The sequence below is a fragment of the Ambystoma mexicanum genome, chromosome 8, assembly GCF_040938575.1.
Source record: "Ambystoma mexicanum isolate Mex_15411 chromosome 8, UKY_AmexF1_1, whole genome shotgun sequence".
Taxonomy (NCBI): domain Eukaryota; kingdom Metazoa; phylum Chordata; class Amphibia; order Caudata; family Ambystomatidae; genus Ambystoma; species Ambystoma mexicanum.
In genome coordinates, this window is record NC_090929.1 from 685,377,878 (window position 1) to 685,405,666 (window position 27,789).

The window sequence follows — 27,789 nt, forward strand, 5'->3', positions numbered from 1 at the left end:
TGCAACTATGTGGTCATGTGTTGCAATGCCACCTTTGCCAAAGATCCCCCTTGAGGCCACGGCATGAACATCTTATCTGCCGTGCCTTTCACCCATTCCGCACTGTACTGTTTGAGCTTGGACATGTGTTTTGGCAAGGTTTTACACAAGTGCATCAAAGGAGTAATATGTTCCATTGTAAGAAGTCTCAGTTGACTGTCAATATTTACTGTTGCTTAACAAAAATATACATTTATAAAAACAACAAATATGAGCGCGCTACAACAAATCGCCGCTCAAACTCTCTATTTTCCAAAAGTCTCAATCTAGCTTTAAGTCAGTACTGACAACTTCTCTTAGCTAGATACTTTATTTTCTTAACCTTTCCTTAGTTTTCTTTACTCTCTTGTCGCTCTTCGACACCACAATATGACACAAATACAAAACAGGCAGACTAGTCGACTCTTCATATTAATCCTCAGTGCTTTTTCCACATATCTGCTCCTAAATATACCCAGATAGGGGTTAAAGTCATTGGGGGTCATTACGAGGTAGGAGGTAACCATGCCGCTATTAGCGGCATGGATACCCCTTTACCGGGTACCGGGTCCAGGTTCTTTGAATGAGGAATTACCGGGCCATTCCGACCTTGGAGGGCCCGTTAATTCCTCATTCAAGGAACCCATCCCCATTCCCATTTGAGCCCCCATAGGGCTCAATGGGAATGGGGAAGGTGCTAACAACAAGCCCGTTAATAACGGGCCCATTGTTACCACCCTGGCCTGCTTGCGGGACCCGATAAGGACGCCTGGTTTTACCAGGCGTCCTTAGCGGGTCCCGCGAACAGAACTCGTAATGAGGCGGTAAGGGGTTAGCGGCTGCGGCACCTTTACCAGTACCGTTAACCCCTTACCACCTACTTCGTAATGACCCCCATTATCTTACAAGAATCTATCCTCTGCATAGCCTAGATTACTTTGACTGAAGTGTATAACAACTTCTTCTGAAATTCCCTTGAACCAGGACTTCTTGGGCTTATCTCTTTATCTCTTCTCTATCGAAAAACAACACTCATTACTTTTCTTACACTATTTTGTAAGTCCCCGTTACTTTTTAAACTACCACAGTCCCATCCCCTCAATTTGCCATTCCCCTTAGTCTACTCACCATTTGCTCTTTCAGCTCGAGCCCTTCGGTATCGACTCCCCTCTCCAATTGACCACTTTCGCCTTCCGTCTGCAAAGCGCCAGTGGGAACCAGGAAGGATTTCATCAAAGAGGGGTCTATCCCACCTGTATCGATTTTCTTGCAAGAATTCTATATCGGCCACGCTCCACAGGAAATCTTGCGGTCTTCGGGCTAGATGGCGAAGGATGCTTGATCGTCAGAAGCACTGGAGTCTATATATGTTGATGGGTCTTTATGTCAACCATCCGACATGCTACCACGTGAACCCTAGATGCCCTTTTACTCAAGGTAACATGTCATGCTATGGATGGGACGGAGAATAACTTCTCAAACTAAATAATAAGACCGACTCAACCGACATCAACGGACGTTACACAGCATGATCTGGAAGTATTTAATAAAAAACAACACATTTATACTAAAAGTTCATCATACGTGACCTCATATTACATCGCAAACTAAGAAAGCCTATGGTATATTGTGGTTGGCTCAAGGGGAACGTATAAGTATATTTTCTATATGGGATAAGATTATGATTGGGTCTCTATGGTCAGGTGGGCACTCACGCCCTCCCCTAGTGCAAGTCATAGTGCAAGTCATCCTCGACAGCAATTAGAAACACAACACTTCATTGGCTTTCAAACTGTAAGGTTCTTTGTTATACGGCCTTCTATAATTGGTTGCCATGCTTGTACCCTTCTGGAACATTCGATGCTCTAGCAGCACGTAAGCTGTTTCCCCAGGTGCTGGTGGGTGAACTTGACTGTATCTCCCCACCCAATTAGCCTGACATCTCTCATCACTCATGCCGTCTGCCATTCACATTGTCTTTGAACTTGGCCTGTAGTAGCTTCTCGCCCCTGGGAATAGAAGGGAGTGTGAGCACTCGCTATCTGCAATCTGGTGCACCATGCCCATCGTCTATTTTCATCCTCAGCTCACGTGATCAGAGACTGTGAATTTTCTCATATTATAGCATTAAAAATTAATTGAATTGTAACAAGTTGAAGGAGTGCGCCAGCAGGGTGCTTTTGCACCAATTTTATGGGTTCTGATATATATATATATATACGTGATCAAGCGCTCAGAGAAGCGCGAAACGTGTCGTTAAGGACACTGCCCTGGCATTCTGTTCTGTTTGCTGTCTGTTCTTTGCCTACTATTTTTCACCATCTATTAAACTAGTTTTTGTTAATTGGATTTGAGTTTGCCACTTTTTTCATTTGGACCTGCAGACCTCATGCTTGGAGTGAGGTTTTTTCCTTCCTCCATGTCTTAACGATATATATATATATATATATATTTATTTTCACAGAAATAACTTTATTTAAAGTGTAGTAAATTGAACAGATTTAACGCAACAAAACCCTTGAAATTCAGAGGATGTGGGAAGTCATGACCAGCTTAACTCGGCGCCTTCCTGTTGCAAAGCCCATGAGCACATGCATATTATAAGAGAAGGTATTTGCAATGAAAAACAAAATTGCATTATGGGGAACATAACAAACCTGTGGTTTCCCTGCTATCTATTAAAAGTTGTTCAATGTTAAGCTTCAAGATTCTTTTTGAGATGCCAACCAACTGTACAGGGTCCTTAAATGATGCATCCAGGCCCAATCTAGTGAGTAGGGACTTAATATACACCAGTCAGTCGATTTTAGCCAAACTGCTGTACATCAACAGATTTTGCATTAATGCCCTATTTTAATCATTTCCTTGTTCAGTCCAAATAGAGTGCCAGAATATAATCGGTCTGGCACAAATCAAATCTGCTATATAAGGCTGCCCTGTTTCCAAATGGGATATGTAGCTCGAAGTAGACTGTGGAATAGATAAAAGCGTCCTTAAAAATGAATGTTCTGCCATCTGTAGCTTGGTCGGGTTATTATTACACCAAATCTTGCATCCATATGACCCTACTGCAACAGCTTTCCCTATTTAAATAGTTAGCATCCGGGCCAGCAAAGAATACCCCAGATTGGTGGCAAACTTAAAAATCCCACCTATAGTCTGCCTCATTTATATCCCCATGTTCGATAGGTGGTCATACCAAGTAAATGTATCATTATATCTGAGGCTGAGATAGTGACATCTTTTGCAAACCTTGATTAAATATTGATGTTTATTTGTAAATTGGAAAAAGAGATTAATAGTATAGATGTGCATACATTAACTTTGGAAGAAAACAAGTTTGTTCTGATGAAGGCCACCAAAAAGATGGAGCAAAGGTTTGTTAGTTTATTAAGGGCTAAAACACATGTGTCTATTTTTTTTTACTGGCTGAAAGATTATGGCCTACCTTTGTAAAAACAACTATGAATTTCTTGAAATGACATGCCGAATAAATTACAGCATTGTATGTTATTTAGTATCAATTATTTTTTGTGTGTGTATTATTGCTGCTTTTTGCCATATAATTGCTTTCTAAAAATAACACCGATTATAACATTTGAAATTTGTACACTAATACGTTTTGTAAGCAATTAGTGTATGTACCCGCCCTATTGTTTATGATTAACTCCAACTTAAATATGTTGATGTCCATTTGGAGGCCTGTGCACTAGAAGGATATGTAGACCTGTTGATCAGCACTTTTACAATACCTTTTGTTATACGCTTAACTTCTCCTGGATGTTTGAATATTTATAGAACCTTCATTGGATAATCTCTTATTTTGGTACTTCAGTACTATTGTTTTTTGATTTGCTTCTGTACCAGTTTATAGCCCTCTGGAAGAGTGTCACCTGCCCTCGGCACACGTTACTAAAAACTGCGAAGTATGTATACCTGTTTGGTTGTTCCTGTTTCCCCTTTATGATTGGGTTCACTGCTGGTTTAGGAGTGTGGGTCTGAGTATGGGTTTTATTCACTGCACATTCCTATATTTCAATTTTGTCACACCATCTTAATAAACATCATTAACAATTACAATGAAAGGGATGTGACAACTGAAAACCTTTACATCTTCAGTATTTATATTAAAAATATATTTTTAGAGTGTAACATATTTTTGAAATGTTAAATATTGAAAAATATCTACTTAATGATAACGTGAATATTTGTAGATAACTAATTGTATGTTCCGTCATGTTAATTTTTATTGCAGTTTTTTTGGTTTAATTTAACTACTATTGACAAACTAACATTAAATAATACATTTTAAGGTAGTCACCTGGAGATGGCTTGCCTCCCAGTTTCTGTATCCATCCTTTATGTCTACGGGTCGGTGGGTGCTTTTTAAGCAGTTGACCCAGAGATGTATATTTTGAGAAGTAGTGACAGGAAGTTGTTCCTATTACAATATTTTTATTTATTGAGCAGTTGTATGGCACCTATACAGCAGAAAGTGTTTCCAGGTGCCACAAGACTAAGGGAGAAGGGAACAGAGGAGGATAAAATAATAACGGTCCTACTAGGCCTTTCGACATTCGGATCGTGCAAGTGCAGAAACAGGAAGTGAAAGGGTGTGGGGTGGAGGAGCCAGGCGAGAGGAAGGTAAGGGGAGGGGGAAAGGGGTATGCAAGAGGGAAGGGGCACTAGGGGCTGGTTAAGTGCTGGGGGGAACCTGGTGGGCAAGTGCCAGGTGAGGCCTGGAAGCCAAGTGCTATGGGGGATGGGGTGAGGGTCAGGTAGTGCAAGGAGGTGGGAGGTGGACCCGACTCAGTAGTCTGATCAGGGAAGGGCATTGAAGGCAAGTGCTGGGTGCTGAGGCAGACTGGTTGAGGGTGGGCATGAGCAGTTAGATACGGTGCTGAACTAGAATCCCATGCCTCTGACCTTTAACTACAGTAAATAAATAGCAAATGGTCACGCAGAAGGGTGCGGTGAGCTGTTCATTGGTCAGTACGAGAGTAATGACTTGAGGGCCAGGCCACTATTGGAAGATGACAGGGAGTCAATTCTCTTAGGTGTTTTAATTTCCTGCTATAAATACTAGGTGGCGGTATGACATGTTTGGCTAATTAGATGAAATGTCATATTCTACTCACATTTTACATGGTAAATGGGTTGTTTTTCTTGCATTTCTAGAACCACCAAAATATTGATGGTTTTGGTAAACGTGCCTCAATGGTCCAATCTCCACGATGTCGGCAAAACTGCGCTAATGATCCACAATGACGGTGAAATGTGTATGTGCTTGCTGCATCCTTTTGAGCTGTCTGTTTTCGGCTAATGAAGCTATATCTAATGAACAACCATTTCATTTAATTTGCATATCCACACTGCATTTCTATGTGGCTGTGATTTGGAGGTAAACTTCAAGCTATGGCTACTTTGTGGCGCTGGGATATGGGGCTTGTTAAATTACATATTCTACTCTCATTTTACATCGAAGAAGGTTTTTTTCCCCCCATGTATTTCTTTACACCATAATATCGGTGTTGTGTGGCACACATGCCCCAATGCTCCAATCACCCAAATGTCATCTGCACAGCACTGATGATCGTCAATGAGAGCCGTTGGGGATCACCATATGTGGTTGCTGCATTCTTGAGAGCAGTCTGTCTTAGTTTAATAAAGTTATATGCAAAATAGGGTTGCCCTAACAAAGACATTGGTCTCCAATGGAGCAAAAATGCAAGAATTAAACTTCATTTGTATATCCACAATGCATTTCGATGTGGCTCTGAGCTGATGTTGAGCCTCCAGGTATGTTTATTAGGGGACACTGAGTCATGTGTGGCTCGTTAAATGAAATCATGTATTCCCCTCCCATTTTACATAGAAGGATGTGTTGCTTGTACTTGTTAAACTCACCATTATATTGATGGTTTTTGGAAAACATGCTCCAATGCTCTGATGACAAGGATGTCAGCTACACCGCACTGTCAATCGCCAATGCGGCTACGGCATCCCGGAGAGCTGTCTTGTTTGGGCTGATAAAGGGTTGCATAAAACAGTGATAAACAGTGCTGGCCTAGAAGTCAAAGGCATTGATCTCTTATGGAGCAAAAATACAAGTAGTTCATTTAATTTGCATGCATATAATGCATTCCAATGTGTTGTGAACTGAAGGTGAACTCTCACTATTAGGTGGTGATTTGACATGTGTGGCTTGACAGGTGTGGCACAGTCATGTGAAGCTAACAGGCTGGCATCACAAGATTTTCATAAGCCGCAATATGAGGTGTTCAAAGACAAGATTGTATTGTTTTGTGTTGGGGGTCACAAAGGGCTTTTCATGCACATAGGACGACAATTTAACCTTAAAATGAGGCCACAATGGTGCCCTCCACTCTTGAATTCAAGCAGTACCCTCTTATTTGCAATCGGGATGTGTCAAGAATTCAACATCGGGTGCACACACAAAACTAGGAGGGTGGCCAAGAATCCAAAATGTTTAAAGTAAGTATATCTTTAACCAAGCTACTTTTGTTCAATGAATGCCATTATGTGAGTTCTGAATAGATTGAATTCAAAACCTACTAGCCAACATGGCTCTTTTCATTCTGCATAGGTGCTTGCTCAGTCCTGTTTTTAGCTTTTGTTGAATGTTGGCAAAGCGAAATAGCCAGAATATTCTGGTGTAGTCTGGACTTTCAGATTTGTGTAAGGATACAGCAGTGGTACGATTTATCTTTACCTTGTCCACAGGTTGCATTAAATGTCTGGCTAATGCTGGAAGCCTCATTGAGGTTTCTGAGGTGTGTGCGTGAACAAGCCTGGCTTCAAGAAGCATACTGATCAACTAGTCTTCTTAGTGTCACGGTTGGGGGTAGCAATACACGGTATTGAGTGGCTGTACCTCTCCGACAATCAGCATTGCTTTGGAGGTTACCCCTGCTCCTTGTCATTTTGGGGGTAAGACCTGTGTGACACCAAGGCTTGTTGTCCATGTTGTGGAGTTACTTTATCGTGCTCAAGAGGAGGAAGTCCTTCACAATTTGAACATCGTCTATATTCCAGCCATGGGCAGGAGCAATTCGAGGGCAACATGCATGACAGTCAGCATTGGAAGTAGGACATGCTGTGGCAAGCATGATACAAAGCGGAGGCCATGACATGGCATCCAAGACTTGAACAAAATATGGTGCTTTCTGCTATTCATAGGCCTGCCAACGCCGCGCCGGTTACATTACGATTCCTCAGCCTCAAATACAAGCGACATGCAATATGCTCCTAATGGTGTCGTGTTTCTTCGTCTGTCTTTGCTGCGATTACCCCATTGGCCAAAATATTCTCTACCATCTGACATGCTCCTATTGAGCTCATATTTTTGATATTGGCCCTCATTACTTGTCCGGCGGTAGCCGTGCTGGTAAAACCGGCTGGCTGCCGCCAGACCCGTAGTGATTTACTGCCGCCAGACTTGCCAGATTAACCTGGCTATTACAGCCCCGGTGCCCGGTAAAACCGACGCCGGCAATTCTGTTAATCCCCATTCCCGTGGAGTCCCATAGGACTCCATGGGAACGGCGTGACACTGTGTGCAATAGTGCTGGTCCTTCCGTCAAAGTTTGCGGGCAGGTGCCGTTCCGTCCGCCAGGTCTGACGAGCAGAACTCGTAATTTGCCCGAAACAACAGTCCCGGCAATCTAACTGGCACTGTTGTTTCCGGACCGGCAAACTTGTAATGAGAGACATAAACATCCCCAGAGGAAGAAGGGACCTCTGTAGTCCAGAAGGCTGGCAAGTAGCAGCCAAAAACGTGTGTTAGCCTTTTAAAGATGACTTAGTTGCACGATAGCTTGTTGTCCTTTCTTTTACATTTCCTTCACCAAAAAAATGATATGCGCCATTCCTTCTCACACTGTATTTCACAGTGGAGGATGTTAAATCGTTGCACAGTAGAAATGACTTCAAAAAAATTGGAAGGAGAATTCTTTCGTCTCCCTTTTGGCTGGGCATAGTGCCTACCTCCCAGGAGCCAATAATGCTCAGAGCTGACCCAAGCCTGGCAGTGACGCGCCCGCTGCACAGTGAAGTGGCTAAGGTCACTGGCACATTGTTCCACACTCAGGTTCTCATAAGAATTATTGATTTTATGTCTGTAAGGCCTGAAGAAAGTATCAACTGCTTTTCAGAAACGTAGTTCGGTGGTCTCTTGCAATTATAAACTCTGAGCCCAACACTTCCAGTGTTTCTACTGAAGGATTTCAATGGAATAGGTTAGGGGATTCGAAAGTCAATGGCGGCCTGAAAAAAACAAGCATTGACAAAGCCAGTAGTTTGGGATTTTTTATGGTGAAAGAATTTTCTGAGTTCACGTACACATGCCCACTTAGGGCTCATATGTCGTGAAATCGTAGTAGAATATGTAATTTTAATCAGCCACACGCACCGCAGCGCCACCTAGTAGTCATCCCTGGATGTTCACACTCAGCTCAGAGGCACCAAGCAAATTAGCTGAAAAGCATGCATTTTTACTTCAGAAATTGTCATTATCTTATAAGGCAGAGCTAATTTATACATAACGTTATCAACACAAGAGAGACAGCCCTCCACAAGACAGGCAATAACATAACCGTTTCACCCTCATCAGGGATCAACAGCGTGTGACATCTTTGGGATTGCAGCATTGGGGTGTGCTCAGCAAACACCATCAACGTTATGGTGGGTTTATAAACCGTGATGCAATGAAGTTGTATCATGGTATACGATGGCAGTACCGTGGCATGGGCGACTGCACCTTTCATAGTACAGGGATGGGAAGCTATAACTGGCATAAGATGTGGGTCTATAACTGGATACTTATCTGTATAAGGCTTCGCCTGCATATGGAGGCGGTGCCCCTCGCATATGATTGGTCTGCTGGGTATGTCATTCCCACATCATGACGTCTCCCATGGCATATCACAACATTGCCCTGGTTAATACATGGCTGCAACCCCGCCCCCCACTCCCCAATAGCTTTTGTCTACTTTAGAAACGTGTTAAAAAGTAGACTGGAGGCAATGTGATATTTAAAGACTTGTTTATTCAAGTCTAGTTCAAGCGACAGCAGGCACCACCTTACAAGGCAGGACCCAACTGAACACATCTAGAACTCCATAGGGAACTCTCAAATAATAACACTCTAAGAATGCACATGACTTAAGTGGAACACTAAATAGAAAACATGAACAGAACATTGTGAATGGTCAATTCCACACTCAGAACTATATTGCCTTGTTAATACTTGTTCAATGCATGTTTACCTAATAACACATATGTATGTAAACACAACACACCTTCCCCCTTTCAATAACACTGGTTTACTCTAGTACATAATCTCGCAACCAAAGAGGTTTACCTCTTCTTCTTCCTGTGCTAGTACTAATATTTGTATCCTGTTGAACACTTATTAATTTCTCCAGATTCATGCACTAACTCATTATCATTATCATCTCCATCACTATTTTCTCCATCCTCTACTGCTTGACCATTGTTATTACATTTCACCAATTTGGACATGGACCAGCATTCCCCACCTTCCATTATGACCACGTTCCCTCTTACTACCGCTATTTTCTTAGGCCCAATAAATTTGCTCTCGATACATTTAGGGGACAACCTGGGATTTTTTACATATACAATTTCACCTTCTCTCCATACCAAACTCTTGGATTTCTTTTCTGTGTCAAACCTTTCCTTGTATGCATTTTGGGCCTCTTTGATAAGTGTCACAATTTTATTCCTATCGATATTCACACTCTTGGCCAAGTCAAGCCACCCTGGACAGAGTTTGGTACCCGGCTGCCTGCCCTTGAGAGACATAAATAGTGAGACTTTAGTAACAGTGTGGGGCGTCGTGCAGTAGTTCCAAACCATTTCCCTCAACACTTTCTGCCACTCTAAGCCTGCCGCCATAGCTAACTGCAAGCCTCCCTTTACAAATCTGTTTGCCCTCTCTACCAGCCCATTAGCCCTGGGTTGATAGAGTGCTGTTCTGTAATGCCTTATACCAAACCTTTTGAAAAACTCCACCATCTTGTCAGAACAAAATTGGACGCCATTATCTGAGATTAATTCCGTGGGAAAGCCTTCCCTGTAAAATGTTTCTTCAAAGAATGATATCATTTGGGCCGTGGTTGCTTCACCAATTGCCTTCCACTCTATCCACTTTGAGTGATAGTCTACTAACACTATTAAGTATTTGAGATTCTCTCCCAAATTCTGTAGTGGGCCCATCAGGTCCACAGCCACCTTTTTCCAGGGTTCACCCGGAACACTAACAGGTCTAATGGGTGCTTCCCTCATCACCTTACTTTTATCACTCCTCTCACACTCTCTGCAGTTTTTCACACACTTCTCTACTTCACTGTCAACTGCCGGCCACCAATAAAATTCTCTGATGTATCTTTTGGTTCCTCCCATCCCTAAATGGCCTCGGTGAGCTATACTCACTAGCTTGGATCTGACATTGCTGGGTGGAATCACTTTGGTACCCTTCCTGAGCTTTATGCCGTCTTCTGATAAATTCAGCTCATCTTTTATGCAGTAAAAGCATTCAAATTGTTTTTCTACCTTGTTTTTGTGGGGCCACCCTGTCCTGGTCCACACCTTGACTTGATTCAATATAGAATCTTCACTATCAGCAATCTCCCATTCATCTCTACTTATGGCATTGTATTCAACCTCAGCAATACTCACGCCCTGCTCTAACAACGCTTCCTCTGAATCCTTGCCCTCCACCGGTAACCTAGACAAACAGTCTGCTACTACATTGTCTCTACCAGCTATGTACACCATCTTGAAGTCATAGGCTAGGAGTTCAATCATCCATCTAGAAATTCTGGGTGATCCTTTTGCCCACTCCACACTACCTAGTAGTTGGACTAAAGGTTTGTGGTCAGTTTTTACCGAAAAAGTTTGACCCCAGAAATAGAATTTGAAATGTGCTACAGCCCACGAGACCGCCAATGCCTCCCTCTCAATTACAGAGTGGTTTCCTTCCGCTCCCTTCAATGCCCTTGAGGCAAACGCAATTATATGTTCAGTCTTACCAGAGTACACCTGAGACAACGCTGCACCTAGACCCATATTGCTTGCATCAACCGATAACACAGTTTTTCTTCCCGACACAAAACCTCCCAGGGAGGGTGCTTGTACGATGCACTCTTTTATTTTCCTAAAAGCTTCATGGCATTCACCCGACCACACAAACTTCACATTCTTTCTCAACAACTCTCTTAACGGAGTGGAGATGGTGGCAAACCCATTTACAAATTTGTGATAGTACTCCGCCAGCCCCATGAATGAACGTAACTGATCTTTGTCACGTGGCTGGGGAGCACTGCTGATGCTATCAATAAGAGACTTTTTTGGAGCAATACCATCGCCAGAAATCCTATGACCTAAATAGTCTACTTCTCTAACAGCAATCTTGCATTTTTTCCTTTGCACAGTCAAACCGGATTCTTTAAGTCTCACTAGGACAGCCCTCAAAATCTCATTATGTTCCTCTTCATTTTCAGCAAACACTAGTATGTCATCCTGAAACACTGTTACTTTCCTTAGCCCTCTAAGCACTTCCTCCATCACGCTTTGAAAAACAGAAGCAGCAGAGGCTAAACCAAAAGGCATGCGATTGTATTTGAACACTCCCTCAGGAGTGATGAATGCTGTGAGATGCTGGCAACCTTTGGACAACGGAACCTGATGATATGCCGCTGACAAGTCAATGATGGAAAATACCTTCTGTTCCCCCAGGGTGGAGAGAGTCTCCGATATGTTAGGAAGAGGATGTCTCTCTACAACAATGTTCCGATTGAGGCTGCGTAAGTCTACACATAGTCTCAGATTTCCATTTGCCTTGGCTACTAGTACAACCGGCGATAACCATTCAGTTGCTGTTATGGGCTCAATTACTCCTTTGTCCACCAAGTCATTCAATTCTACACAAAGCTTACTTCTCATCTTCAATGGCACTTGTCTAACCTTGTGTATCACCGGTTGCGCATTGTTCTTTAGTTTGATATGGTGTTCAAAGTTTCTAAGTTTCCCTAATTTCTCAGAAAACACTTCAGGGAACTCTTTAGTCCAGACGTCATCTTCCACCTCAGCAATAGATATTGGCTGGGGAGCATTTGCCTGTATTCTTACACCCAAGTTCTTTTGTTCTTCCCATCCTAATAAAGAGGCTCCCTTGTTTGCTACCAGAATGTTTGCCTGGCATTCTTTTCCTTTGTAACTAACGAATGCAGCAAATTCCCCCAAGATTTCTATTGTAGATTCTCCATATCCACAGGCTCTAACATCAGTGGGTTTAATTGCCCCTTCACCCTTCTTCAATATATTTACTAAAGTGTCCCTTGAAATTATGGTCCAAGGAGAACAAGTGTCTACTTTCATGACTAAACTGCGCCCATCAATCAGAAAAGTGTCTGCCGGTCCTTTAGCCTCGCCTGAGATAGCTGAAATTTCGAAAACAAACTTGGCACTTGGTTCCTGGGTGGCTGATACTTCTTGAATGTTGTAATTTCTCCTGACCGATTTCTCAATGCTGGCTCTGTTCTCTACTCTGGGTTCGATGAAATTTATGGAAGAAGCTTTGCATACATTTGCAAAGTGTCCTCTATTCTTGCACTTAAAGCATTCGACAAATTTGGCAGGGCACAACGGAAAGTTTGCACCATGTCTGGGGTTACCACATCTAGTGCACGCATTTCTCGTATTCCAATTTCCTTTCTTTACACTGGGAATGTTTGGCCTCTTCTTCTGGTCTAATGCACAGACTGACATGGTGTCGGATTTTGTTTGTCACCCTTTAGCTCCTTAACATATAATGATGTCTGTTCGATGCTCCTGGCTAATTCGAGTGCCTCATCCAGTTTCATATCTTTGGCCAGTAGCTTCTCTTGGATTCTGGCGTTATTGGTGCACCTAAGTAATTGATCCCTGATTAGAGAATCAGTCAGATGCTCAAATTCACATGAGTAGCTTAATGACCTCAAGCAGGCGACATATGATTCAACTGACTCTGACTGTTCTTGTACTCTCTGGAAGAATTTACGTCTTTCAAAACTGACATTTTTCCTGGGCTCAAAATGGTCCTGTAGTTTTTTAAGGGCCAATGCATATTCATCCACATCACCCACCTCCAACATCTGGTCTCCAGTCAGCCCATCAAAAATCCTGCGTCCTTCTGTGCCCAAATTGTGAACTAACAGAGCTTTTTTGCGAGCTGAAGAAAATCTATCACCGCCCATTGCCACCAAGTAATTCTCAAATGTGTCCTTCCACTTGTCCCACCTGAGGGGGGGAACGGCCAGGTTCATTGAGGAATGAAGTAGGTGGAGGAATTGATGCTGCCATGATGAGAAAACTGGACAGCTATGAGTGTGTGGGAGGTGGCTGTGGTGGCTGTCAACCTTGTTCACTGTGTGAAATGTAAGGACTACTGAGTTCCTTTTATATGATTAGTTTTCTGGAATGAAATCTTTTCTTTGTTGTAACAGCAGCGTTCCCTTTTTTTTCTTTCTGACGTCACAATGGAGACCGGGGTCTTGAAGATGGTGCCGAGTCGTTGCTGGGCAACTGGTGTCACAATAGAGACCGGGGCTCACTTTGACACTCCCTCTACTGCGTGTGCTGTAGCGCGTGTCTGCGCGCCCCAGATCAGCTGGAAACTGCATGCGCTAGTGCGAGGCGGCGGGGGGCGGAGCTAGCGCTCAGACAGCTGTTGGAGCTTCGCTCGCGGGCTCGCGGGGTCTGCTCTGAAGCAGCAGCTTCTCGCGCAGCTCAAGTACGGCTCGCGCTACTCCCCCGCTGCTCTCCCCCCAATATATGGACTTGCCTGTTCGGTTTCTTCCTCCGCGATGTTCCTCGTAGCCGACGCAGGGAGTGGACAGCAGGCCTGCTCTCTGGTAGCTGAGCGCGGCTCCCTCACGGCTCCTTTTTTTTTTTTTTCCGAGCGGACTTGCCTGGATGGCCTCGCCTGCTTCTTCCTTTCTTCTCCGCCCAAGATCTGCCTCGCCTACTGTCGCTGATGCGGGGCGGAGACAAGCCAGTGCCGGCAACTCAGTAAATACCGAGATCGAGTAGCTGGGATCAGCGTCCGAGTCCGTAAACAAATCCTCGTCGCCAATGTTAAAAAGTAGACTGGAGGCAATGTGATATTTAAAGACTTGTTTATTCAAGTCTAGTTCAAGCGACAGCAGGCACCACCTTACAAGGCAGGACCCAACTGAACACATCTAGAACTCCATAGGGAACTCTCAAATAATAACACTCTAAGAATGCACATGACTTAAGTGGAACACTAAATAGAAAACATGAACAGAACATTGTGAATGATCAATTCCACACTCAGAACTATATTGCCTTGTTAATACTTGTTCAATGCATGTTTACCTAATAACACATATGTATGTAAACACAACAAAACTATTTGTATTGTTTCATCAATAAACACTTTTTGTAGGTTGTTTTTGTATCCGTGATTCCACTAACTACGATATCATCCTGCTCATGGTTGATGTGGCATCAATGTATGTCATGCAATTGAAATTAAAGATCATGTGATGCCATGTTCATTGATGTCATTGGGTGAGAAGGCTTTACTCTTCAGGGGTGATGTGATCTATCACAGAAACAGTGCAGACAACAATAACACTAAGGTACCAAAATAAAAGAATGCCCAACAAGGTTCTATAATGGTCGCATGCTTTAATTGAAGTGAAATTAATGAACACACTAATCAAAAACAGTGTAACCCTCCACTTCAAGCTAAGACACAGAGGGCCTGATTCACAGAAGCGTTTTATAATGGCGCATTCCCATAGGAAAACGTTATGTGAAGCAGGCCCAGAATATGCAGACTTTGCAATGGGAGTTGGGGTTCTGGGTCTGAGGACAGGAGTGTGATAGCAATAGTTTTAGCAGCAATGTCATATTCACTGAAGATGTCTTTAAAAAAGATAGTGAGCCTACTAGTCACTAGGGCCCTTTGCAGCAAGCTCGGGGGACAGACCACTTCATATAAAAGTAATGCTTGTTCTTGGCACTCAACAGGATTGAGCCAGGCTACTACACACTTTTAATTGGTTGAGTCAGCATTGAAATATTTCTAGTCGGTTGTTCCCAATGGATCGTGGGCATTGAGAAACTTGAGTCGGCTCGAGTATGTCCAGCAATGAGGTGCAGTCAGCAGGCAGCTATTGTGTGGAATCAGTGTCTTGAAATCGTTGAGTCAGCTAGAACAGGTGCAACAATGTGATGTGGCTTTTCAGTGACGATCGACTCGAAAAGAGCTGGAGTGCAGGCAGGCAATGGGTCGAGTCAGCAACTCGACGGCTCGACAGCAGACTGAAAATTCGGGGAGTGTCAAAGGTAGATCCGGTGCTTGCAGATGGTCAAGCTGGCTCAAAAATGGATTAAAGCTAAGAGCAGGGTTCAAAGCTGCTTCCTCACTTCTGGTCACTAGGGTACCCTGTCAAGGGTCTCCAGGGGTACGGTAACTTTGTTTGATATGCACCTCCGAGCCAAGATGGTTTGTAGGGAGCACTTGCAGGGTCTGCTATCTCCAGTGAACAGGTTCCCGAGTACCAGTGGTCTCAACTTCCAGTAGGGCTTTTCCAGCCAGTAGTCACTGCACATGTTCCACTGGGGTGTTTGAGGGAAAAGGCTTGGCCTTGTCTTGGAAGACAGATCTTCACCTCTGTGGATGACAGTACCGCCAACACAGGTTCCAGGTGAATCCTTCTTCTTCAGTAGCACAAAGATGAATTAAAAAGGAGGGTCTACCTTCTTACATAGGCACAATGCCACTGCAGTCAGGACCATTCCAAGCCTTCAGTAAAGGGCCAATCCAGGCTACTGTGACAGGAGTCCTTTGCCTTTTGATGTCATACCCAGATTGCTTTGTCTTCTGGAAGTAGGGAGTGGATAAAGAAAGTTTGATATCCCTGTCACAATCCAAGATGGTGGAGCCCTTCGGTGCACTGGCTACTCTAATTCCAACCCCCTTTCCTGTCTGCCTATGTGGAAAAAGTGTGTGTTAATTACCACCTTGGTGTGATTTTCCTATGTCCTGGCAGAGCCTGTCCTTTGAAGCGATAGATATCTCCCCACTCCCTGGGGAGAGTTCCTATCTTCCCGGAAGGTGACAAACCTTTCCCAGGGATGGCAAAAGCTTTCGATCGGACAGAGTCTAACTGATCCATTTTTTGGTGAATCTCAGTCCGAGACAGCAAATATACAAGAGGCCCCTGCAGGAAGGTCACTACAAACCAAGCTGACGATAGAATGAAACCAAAAGGAAATCACTTTTAATTGGACGTGTCCCTTTGATTTTGAGAATGCTGGCCTTCGCTTTGATAAATCGAACTGGGAAATCTGTGAGGAAATACTTTTAAAGTCAAAGATATTGAAATAAATGGCACAACTAACTTTCTCAATGAGATCATGGGCTTCAGTGAGCATCTGTTTGGTAAGCGCATTATGTCCTCCATAAACCACACAGCAACGATGTTCTGTGATTAATGCGAAAAAAAAACATCACTGAGCTTCTGGCTTCGGAACTCTTCAATGGCACCCAAAATCAGCTTCTTGGCTACCTCACCTTTGGATCCGTCACTTTCATTTGGTGCTGCCTGTTAAGTCAAAATAGACACAGAGTCTCCATTATGTGATATACAGAGCTCCCTCTGTCATGTCTGCTCCAGTCTTACACGGGTTAGCAACCCTGGGCTCTGTGGACTGTTAGATGCAGGCGTAAATCACATTTTGAACTTCTGGTGTAGTTCTGCTTCCTGCTCGTTGCTCCATTTTCTTTTTGTATGGCCACCTCAAAAGTCATTTTAGGTGTTCAATGTTACATGAGATGTTACCCACCAATTTTCCCTTTCAGTCTCCAATTTCCTAAGACACAGGGGTGTTGCTAGGTCTGGAAAAGACCCGGGGCTACGCTAATGTCAGAACTGTTGGGACTGGGGGCTAGCTAGCCTTTTGGTTGTAGCTCCTGAGATTCTATCTGAGGCTACAACCAAAAGATCAGGGGTTACAGCCCCCTTAGCCCCCCCTAGCAACGCCTCTGCTAAGACATGAAAAAGCAGGTCACAAATACCTCACCTTTATGCTTCTCTAGGAGTTGGCTTTTCAAACCAATAATGGATGAACTTTGAGGTAGGCTATTTCTTTGGGCCTAGGGCTCTTGTATCCCCAGATCTGTTTCCTGTTTTACTGCTCTCTGTCATCGAATCATATAATATAATCAATATAATATATAAAAACATAAAATAACAGGTGCATTTGTAGAGCACACGCCCGCCCCCCCCACAGAGTGGCATCTTGGTGTTATTGACAGATAACAGATGTTTATTGTTACCCAACTTAATGGTACTCATTTTATCAGAGAAACCCCTCTGTATAAAGGACTGTAACTTCAATTGTTTATAATAGCCAAGGAAACCCTCCTGTTACAACAATTATCAGTCCATTTTAAGAATGCATGGACAACTCAACGGAAAGCCTATGGCTTGACCAAATAATAAGCTCCCTTTGTTACATTCCTTCATCCTGAGCACCATCAGCTGTGGCTTTACAAACTCCTTCGAAGAAATGAGTCCCTGCAGAAAACACCAAATAAATCCTACACGCCTAAGACTAACAAGATAAAACATGCACAGTAACATTAGAAGGTCTTGGAAGAAATCCTGTGATCTCAACCTAGGGACACATAATCTTTTGTAAATAAGATCCTACTAGTAACACCTGCAGACTACCAATAAAAAGTAATTAAAACTATCGGATTGTTCCATTTTGCAAACTCCAAAAGGAATTCACTATGACCCAAAAAGAGCTTGGAACATAGCCTGTTGACTAACCTATTGCCCTTTCCTCCAACATCCAGGTTGTTGTAATAGCACTTTTCAGAACGAATTATCACACCAATTTATAAACAGAATTTAGAAAGCAACACTCCTCAATCCATTCTAACAACTCCCTAAATTGAGGGAGTCTTCTTACCGTCAAGTTCATGTCCTTTTTGTCTCCACTTGCTATCTGAAGGGGAGTATTTGTTCAAATTGTTCAGTTTTCAGTGGAAATTGGTGAACATGCATACAACCATCTGAAGATACCTTTCGCTTAGTAGTGAAAGAGAGAAAAACCTTCTCTTGATCAGTGCCCCTCAGCAATAGCAATCAATCAAACCTTAGCCAAGGTCCCTGAGGGATGGGCTGAACCACTTATGTGAACCTGGCTGTATTCCGCCACCTTTGGAGCGGGTAGTAGTCACACATCTGACCCTCCGCTCAGCGCGGCCCCATAACAATGCCAAGTTATATCCTCACTTGCTCAGCTAGACTGCTGGGATCATGCATAGACCGCTAAAGGGTCTTTTTAAACTGGGTGCAGTCCAGTCTGGTTTCTTTGGTTCTATGTGCAAATGTCGCCAGGATAGTTAGTAATGTGAAAAAGTAGTCTGCAAAAACGCAGTTTTCAAAATGTAGTCATTCTATCGAAGCAACGTAAAGTGTGAACATGTTGCCAGTTATAAGTTTTCCAAAAAAGCTATTTTTAAACACTCAAAATACAAGGCTGTAACACTAATGACCCAAATCCCAAATAAATCGAGGCAATTACCAGGCCTCTACAAACACCCTATTCCTGACCCTTACTCTAACCACAACCCTTATTCTACACCTAACCCTTAGCCTCTCCTTAGCCTCTCCTTAACACTAACACTAAAGCATTTTTTTTGCATGTGACACCAAACAGGTAACTAGAAAATTGACAGTGACCCTAACTTCACCCCCATCACTAGCCCTCCACAAAATGCATATCCCTTATCTTAACTGAAAACCCTGGTCTAATGCTAACCTTACTCTAGCACTTACTCTACCCAAGCCCCCAGATTTATCCTAACCCAACATCAGCAGACCTTCCCAACCTACCTATCCCTTTAACTCTAAATATACCCTTACTCTGTTAACCCTAGCCTTACCATAACCCCTACCTTAACACTTTCCCTGACCCTTCCTCTAGCCTAATCCTTAACCAAGCCATTATGTCACCAGCCATCCAGACTCACCCAGACCCCAACCCTTGTGTTAATTCTAACCAAACTCTTTACTCTGACCCTAACCTCTAGCGACATGGCAAACCTAAGCAAATGTCCAAGGCTTGGCTCACACGAGAATTGATCACTCTACAGCAACATCTTAGATCGTTAGAAAAGAAGTGGAGGAGGGGGCGAAACCCAAATCTTAATGAGATGGTCAAGGCAGCTCAAAATGCATACAGAAAGGTTATCTTTAAATCTAAAGCTGACTTTCTGACAAATAAGATCGATCAAGCTTCCAATAGACCAAGATAATTATATTCTGTCATCAAAACCTTTGCTGAACCAAGATGTGCCTCATCGGCGTTGGAAGCTTCTCAGATGCAGGCAGAGGCATTCAACTCCATCTTTTTTTAAAAGATTGAGTTGATTCGGGAAAAGATTACACAATTATCTCTGAATGAACCAGAGTTGGGGGGGCATAGTAGTAGACCTAATGAGGCTGGTGGCTTAGCAGCCAGAGAACCTTTTGGGTTTTCCAGGTTGGATGAAGAGACAGTACGTTCTCTTCTCTCGAACTTGAAGCCCACTAACAACATTTTATTTCCTATACCATCCTGTATGGCCAAAATGCTGGCATCCGGTATATCACCTTTTCTGACTGATTTTGTAAATAAATCTTTATCTTCGCGTCTACTACCAACTATGCTGAAACAATCAGTGGTTACCCCTCTTCTAAAGAAACCCAAATTAGATCCTCAACATCTGCAGAATTATCAGCCAGTTGCACCACTACCCTGGCCAGGTAAGATTCTTGAGAAAATTGTAACATCTCAATTGAAGTATGTGGAGAGGGATCCCCTGGTGGACCCTTTCCAGTCAGGGTTCCGACCTGGTTTTGGTACCGAGATGGCGCTGCTGACTGTATGGGACGACCTCCTTGAGGTGGCCGATCAGGGGGACTTATCGCTCCTGATTATGCTAGATCTGTCAGCGGCATTCGATACAAAAGACCATGATATTATTTTGCAATGCCTTATTGAGATCGACAATGTTTCTGTACAAGCTCTAGGATGGTTTAAGTCTTTCCTGACAGTTCGGGAACAACGGGTTAGACTTGGGAGTTATCTCTCAGATTCCCTCCCACAGACCTGTGGCATTCCACAAGGTTCCTCTCTCGCCCCTCTAATTTTTTATCTATATGTGAGACCCCTTATGAATATCCTGAGGAAACACCAAGTGAAATTTCATTCGTATGCAGATGATACTCAGGTGTTCATAAGGAATGGGAGGACAGAGGAGACTTTTGAGATAGTGGAACGTTGCTTGAAGGAAGTGCAAGCATGGATGTATTCCAACAAGCTGTTGCTGAATGCTGGAAAAACCGAGGTAGCATTGTTTGGTCCTAAACTCTGACTTGAAAACTTTAGGTGTCCCCCGTCCCCCTGTTTCCTAGGCTCACATCTGGCTCTAGCACCCAAGATAAAAAATGTGGGTTGCATTTGGGAAGAGGACCTGGGGAGCAAGGCACAGGTGAGTATGAAGTTTCAATCAATGTTTGGCACCCTACATCTGTCAAGACGGATCCTCCCTTTTATACCAGCCAATGATTATGCAGCAGTTGTAGGGACTCTCACAAATTTGCGTTTCGACTACGGCAATGCTTTGCTGACAGCAATCGCAATTACTTAAGTCATGAGACTGCAAGTAGCCCAAAATGCAGCTGTGAGACTTATTTTTGGGGTGGCAAAATCGTCCCCAATCTCAGACATGTGGCGGCCACTGCATTGGCTCGCAGTGAAGGAACGGATATATTTTAAAATCCTCTGCATGGTATTTAAATGTATTAGGCAGTTGGCTTTTAGTTACCTTGTGGGTAAAATGAAGTTGTATACACCACCTCACCAGTTATGCTCCTGTGACAAGCTACTGCTGCAGGTTCCACCTTCTAGATATGAATTTAGGGGTGACCCAACATTCGGAATGTATGGCCCAAAGCTTTGGAATAAGCTTCCAATAGAAATTCGAGCACTAAAAACATTTAGTGCTTTTTTCAGAAAGCTCTGAAGACTTTTCTGTTCTGTTGAACCTAAGAAAATTGGTAAACTGGCTGACTTGCTCGAACATCAGGGTTTGTGTAATCCGGCGGGATGTTGTCAGGTGGTTGATCTTGGTCAACCCATGTACGAATGAATGTACGTTCCAGATACGATTGGTTTGGTCCGGTGCATGTTATAAATAATTAAATTCAATTCAATTTAATTCAGTTCTAGTCTCTAGAATTACCCTAAACCCTATCCTAACCCTAAAAATTAAATCACAAGCCTCTACACTCGCCTTTACCCTAAAGCTTACCCAAATAGCACTGCATTTTTGGCTACTTTTGATCTGCATTTTTTTATTACCTTTTGGTTAGCGACTTTTTTACTGAAGAAGTATTTTCACTGCAATGTTTTCACTGACTACATTATAGGTGGTAACATTTTCACTGGATACCGTTTTGTTTCTGCCCTTGTTGGGGAAACCAATCCATGACTGACTCTATTCTTAATGATGTTAATGTGGAGCTTTTGATGTCATGGCATTGGTATTTAACAAATTGTTGGCTACTTTCAGTACCGTTAAGTAAGTAACCCTCCTACCGAGGCTTTAAATTGTTCTAACAAGTCACAAGTTCTTCCTTAAAGCTAGACAACAAGCCATCGTCATACTACTCCATTGCTCTGCCTTTGTAATAACCTTGTGTGGAGTCCTGGCAGTGTCTTATATTTCTTGATTGTATTTTAATATCAGTGTCTGCTTCTTATTAAGTTAAACAATGAAAATAGTAATAATACCCTACCCAGCGGCTTTGAACAGGCAGTGGCTTGGGGCCCAATTTATATGCCCAAGCGAATTGAGAAACTTAACAGTGGGCCTTTTTGCCATTACCTCCTGATAAAGCCCCACAGGCAAAGGTATTATTGCTATTAGCATCTGGGGTGCTGATACCCCCCCCCCTGTTTTTTGAATGGACATTTTGCACACCGGCGGTTTACCGTTCATTTAAAGAACTACTCACCTAAGATGGCCACCATGGAAATGGAAGGCTGACCTTTAAGTGCCACTGCCAGAGTAAGTGGGGTGAGGTGGGAAGGAAGGAGCCAAGACCAGAGGGAAGGGGATTTGGGGGAAGAAGGCGGCCAGGAGCTTGCACTTTCCAGCTTGCTCGGAACATGGGCTTGGATCAACCCACAATCCAAGCAAGCCGATTGGCTGTGGCACCTGTCCCATGTGTTAATTTAATTTAAACATGTATATGTAAGCCGATGACACCCAGTTGTAAATTGAGCTTAAGCCATGTGAAGGAAACGCCCACCCCACTCTGTCAAATTGCCTGCAAGATTTTGACAACCGGATCTCCTCCGCTAATAAGTTGACAACTAATGACTCAATGCAAATAATTTGGAAGTGCAAGCCTATTCTTACTTTTGAAAATTGGGCCTCATTCCAAGTTCGGCAGTAACCATGCCGGAAAAACCGGCAGGTTGCCGCCAGACCTGGAATGAATTACCGGCTCCAGATTTGCCGGAATTACCGGGGCATTACAACCCCGGTGATCAGGTAATTCCACAGCCGGCATTCTGTAATTGCCCATTCCCATGGAGTGCCATAGGACTCCATGGGAATGGGGAAGTGGAAACCCCGGCACCATGCTGTAATGGTGACGGTGTTTCTGCATTCCGTCTGCAGGCGGGTGGTGTTACTCCCGTCAGGTCAGACCTGGCGGGCGTAACACCATGCACCTGCAGAACTCGTAATTTGCCTGTTCGGAAATAATGGTGGCGGCGGGTTTACCGTCACTGTTGTTTCCGGACCAGCAAACTCTGAATGAGGCCCAATTTGGCCCACCTTCATGTGTTCACTCTAAGGGTCAGGTTTGGGGACTACAGTATGCTTCCACCCTCACCCTCTGCATCTCTTGTCCACACTGAATTTACTATGTAGACTTCAAGAGAACAAAATTGGGTTTAATTGCTTCTCAGTAAACATTGTACAGCTTTGGAATAAACCTCTGATTTACCTTGGAGCCACAAGACCACTTTCTTTTCGAAAGCATTTGAAAAGAACCAATTTATCATATGGCTCAGCTCTGCGTTGTGCAATGTGTTGCTTATCTACAGCAAGATCAAGGTTTATATTCATACATGTGATAAGAAAATAAACTTAACATACTGTGACAGTGTAAATACCTTGTACCTCCAACAATCACTAGGAGGCTTCTTTCATTTATTTTTCAAACATTCTCTTACAGATATTATTTGGACAAACATGTTCACCCTCCCATCCTTTTGAGCACTCAGCTCGGAAGAATATTTGACTGACCACTGCCCTTCTAAACCCACAATTGCTTTCCACTGTTACGGCACGACTCGTCTTTCCTCCACTGGTTCCACACACAAATCTGCGAAATATAAAATCAATTTTTTATGATGGGTTGGGTTGGTTCAAATTTCCTTCTCAGACATTGTAATCACTGAGGAGAACAGTAAAGGTTCCAAGATCTCTGAACAGTATCTGGTGCCTATAGCCAGTAGCCGTTTAGTTTAAAAATAAAGAAAAATAAGGACTCCTTCCAGGACAGAGTTGGTTAAACTGGTCAACAAAACTTGAATTTTCACTGTAAAGTGTGCTAATGTTAGCTGCCCACTTGACTTCTTCACATGTATCTAATTGTCCTTCCAGATTAAACCAGCTGTGCATTTCTGGAATTCGACAATTTGGTTTGGGGTGCACCCACCTGAAAAACAGCTACTCAATTTCGTGTGCGCTTCGCATCAACACCTGAAATGTGTATTCCACAGGTGTCACTGTAAGACAATTGTCTCAATTACATTTCTCATACACCACAAATCCACCCTCTTCACTGTCTGACATCTTGTGCAATGCCACTGAGTCTATTCTGCCCTTTAGTCAAACCAGCCATGTTACCAGCACCTTCGTGGCCTCCAGATGCCTAAATCACCATCATTGATTTAAAAAATGTCACTTGTATGTGCAGACTGCTAGATATGTTTCTATGTATGTATGGATGTAGGTTTGTAATGTGTGTATGCATGCATGAATGCATAAAGTACAAACCTAGCTGACAAGCAACAAAGCGCTGCACTTCGGACGCACCCAGTGGCTAGACGTAGTCAGAGGACTCTAGAAGAGGAAGGATTAAGTGGCGCGATCAGTGATGGCGAGATTTGAAGAGTAGTGTTTTAAGGCTTTCGAGGCGGACAGTCTTATGTGCATTGGTAAATTATTCCAGAGGCAGGATGCAGAGCTGGGAAAGTCCTGTTTCCTTTTCACCCTCTTGCCATTCTTTGTTTCCAGCCTGCCGATGCTGTGGCTTCTGGTGGTGCAGTGTCACTCCAACTCTCTGAGATAGTTCAAGAGATTTTTTAAAATCTTTCAGGAACCCAAAGGCTGTCCCTCTCCCTCTTATCTTATTATGACCCTCTTTCCTAACCCAGGCATCTATAAGCCCAGGTAAATGCTACTGAATATTGACCCATACTGTCTACAACCTGATTTATACTCACAATGGCACCATAAAGGTCATCTGACTAGGCTCCCTCAGGGACTGCCTAACTGTCCCTACTCTAAGCAGTTGTTAGTAATATGATGGGGTTGATGCCTTACAAATGTCCAGTTTGATTCAGGCTTCGTCTAACAGGCTCACTATCAACTCTCTCTTTACTACCTATTCTCCATCATCTATACCTGACCCCACCACTGCCCCTAGTGATGGTTAATAATGTAATTTTGTATATTTAAATAGCACTCCTCTTTCGTTTGAAGCACTTCTTAATTATATGTTTCCTGTTTGTTTTGTTTGGCCTTGCTATAAGACCGATCCTCATAAACGGGCTCACTACTTGTTGTCTTTTGTATGCATATGTACAGGCACCCTTCATGGGAATGCCTCCACAATCTGTGAATGTGTTAGTTTGAGTCAATTCTTACCAGAATTGCCATCACTGTTAAAATAAATACAAATACTCTTTGCTCTTGTCCACTCCACCTCACTCCTCCCTCCAATCTCCTGTCTCTTCGATGTTGACACTCCTCTTAGGCCTTGTTTCTACCCTTTAAAATTAGCCCTCCCTCCACTACTAATGCCCCCTTCTCTGCTCTACCCCCTCCTCCACACTACTATGTCTTCCTCTGAGCTACTGCTATTCCTCCTAAGCAACTACTCTTCCCTCAAAACCACTATTCCTCTCTCCAAACCACTAGTCCTCCCACCAAACCTAGACTTCTACCTCCAAACCATTATTCTCCCCTCCAAACCACTACTCCTTCCATCAAACCACTAGACCTCTCTTCAAACCACTACTCCACCCTTCAAACCACTATACACCTCTCCTACTCAGACACCCTCTTTTCACTCAGTAACATTTGCTCCTTCCAGTACCTTGTCTACCAAATCGCCACACAACCTTGCACTCACTCTGAAGAACCACTTTCACTCCTTAGCCTATACCTCACCTGCTCCACAAATCCTCTCCACACTCTGCCACCCCTTCCTGCCCATTGTTTGTCTTTTGGTCACCTTTATCCCCGACCTCTGACCGCAGTCGAAAAACTCAACCTTCCTGTTTCCTGCTTATATCCCTCCCTGTCTGCCCACAGTGGATCTCTGCCCCTGGACAATCTGTCTCTGTCTTCCCCACCCAGGGTGTGTGTGTGTGTGTGTGTATAGCGAAAGATCATAAGGGGCTAAACCCACCCACTTTCACTGCCCAGGATTGCCACATAAAGAAGTTGACGGCCTGGGAAGGCCATTGTTCATGTTTCTGTGCCATATTTGTTCCCATGGGGTCTCCTGCAAGCCTCTTAGGGGAGGGTTTTTCCATCTCCCCTTTGTGTCCCTTGTAGTCTAGAAGGCCGCTGGATTTTTTTTCTGTGTCGTTTGGGATTTCTGCAAGGTTTTCAGCATTGCCGCATTTGGAAGAAGATTCTCTCTCCACGTTGCGGTTCATTCCCGAATGTCTGCCGATTTGTGGAGTCTTGATTTCAGTTCTCTTTCTTTGGCCGATCATGGTTGCAGCTGACTTGTTGTTCCAGTCTCTTTTCTGGATGTTGATCCTCTTGTTCCAACACCTACTTTCTGTAACACACAAGAGAAGACTGGCACGCAACTTGTTGAGGCATGGCATATGTAGATAGCTGTCTGCACAGAAACATCTTGTCACAAGGGAGGGAAACAGGAATTGGGCTCTCTCTGCTGCCATTGTCCGCATAAGCAGTAGGACTGGCTCTGGATTCCTCCCTGCTAGGCCCCCCACCTCCAGCTGAGAGGGGTTCCAGTCCCCTCCTAACAAGGTCCAGCTGAGAGGGGTTTCTGTACCCTCTTAACAAGGCCACATTACTGGCCTTGTCATTGCTGGCCGCCAGATATGATGTGTCTTTCTAGGACGAGTACAGTGGGGTTTTGGTTCTGAATGTCTTCTAGGTGATGCCAGCAATCTTGGCACCTGCTTGAAGGAGTAGCCTGTGCAGTTACTTGATGGTGGGGATCATGTGGATGGTGCTCTTCTTAAGTGTCTCTACCAACCTGTAACTTTGGTTTGTTTTGCAGACCCAAGTGATGGATAATAACATTTATGCTGCATATTGTCTCTGGCCCAATATAGCTCCCCCTTAATTTAAGAGACTCTACTATGTAACTCCCTGGGTACCTCACAGTGCACACCCTCAGTGCTCCGACAAACTCTTTCTATCCAGTTTATGGTCCCCCTTCTCTAGTGAGAGATGGGTCCATTCCCAAAAACTCCAGACAGGGGTGTGCAATGCTATGGCATTGTGGTCCTCTTGATTGGACCTGCTCCTGCCTTTCTTTAGCTTCCTCTCAGGGGTGAATACATCGAAACCACAGGTGGAAAACTAACCTCAGGCGTGATGTTTGTCTTGACACCGCCAAACTATGTCTTCTTTACCTCTTGTTATAATACACACCCTAAGATAGTTCGGAAGGCAGTCAGAGCTTTAGTAAACCTCTCGAGCATAGACACTTTCATATTCTAATTTTGGTCTAATTCTAAAATTGCCTCTGTGCCCTCAGCCAGCAGTATATCCATACCAAATGCCCTTTAGAAACATTTTTTATTCTGCAGGTTAGCTCAAAGCCCTACCTAATCTAATCTATCAACATCTGCCTCTGTTTTACAAAATCTTTCTGGTTGGGGCCATTATGCTGGATTGCTGGCCAAAGTTAATAATGTAAGAACCTCTAGTTTATATATAGCTTCATTTTATACTAGACAACTAAGGGTCTGATTCATGGAAGTGTTTTATAATGGAACAATCCCATAGGAAAACGTTCCGTGAATCAGGCCCTTAATGTTACTTAACAGAGGACCCTCAAGAAGCGGATAAGCTTATTGGCCCATCGGTTGCAGACAGAGCCCTGAAGTTGGAGCTTTACTGAATGAAATATCTTACCTCTAGCTCAACGGATTCACTATCGCGAGAGTTGTTCTGCTACTGCCACCATCTGACCAAAATAAAGTTACACTAGATGGTGGCTGGAGCGGATGTTTGAAAACTTGGTTGCAAGCATCAGAGATATTTTCGTCATATATGCTACGGTGTCCATTATCTCCTTTCTCTTACTCTTCATCTGTGCCAGATCTTGCTCTGGCGTTTTCTCAGGATTGTCTCTG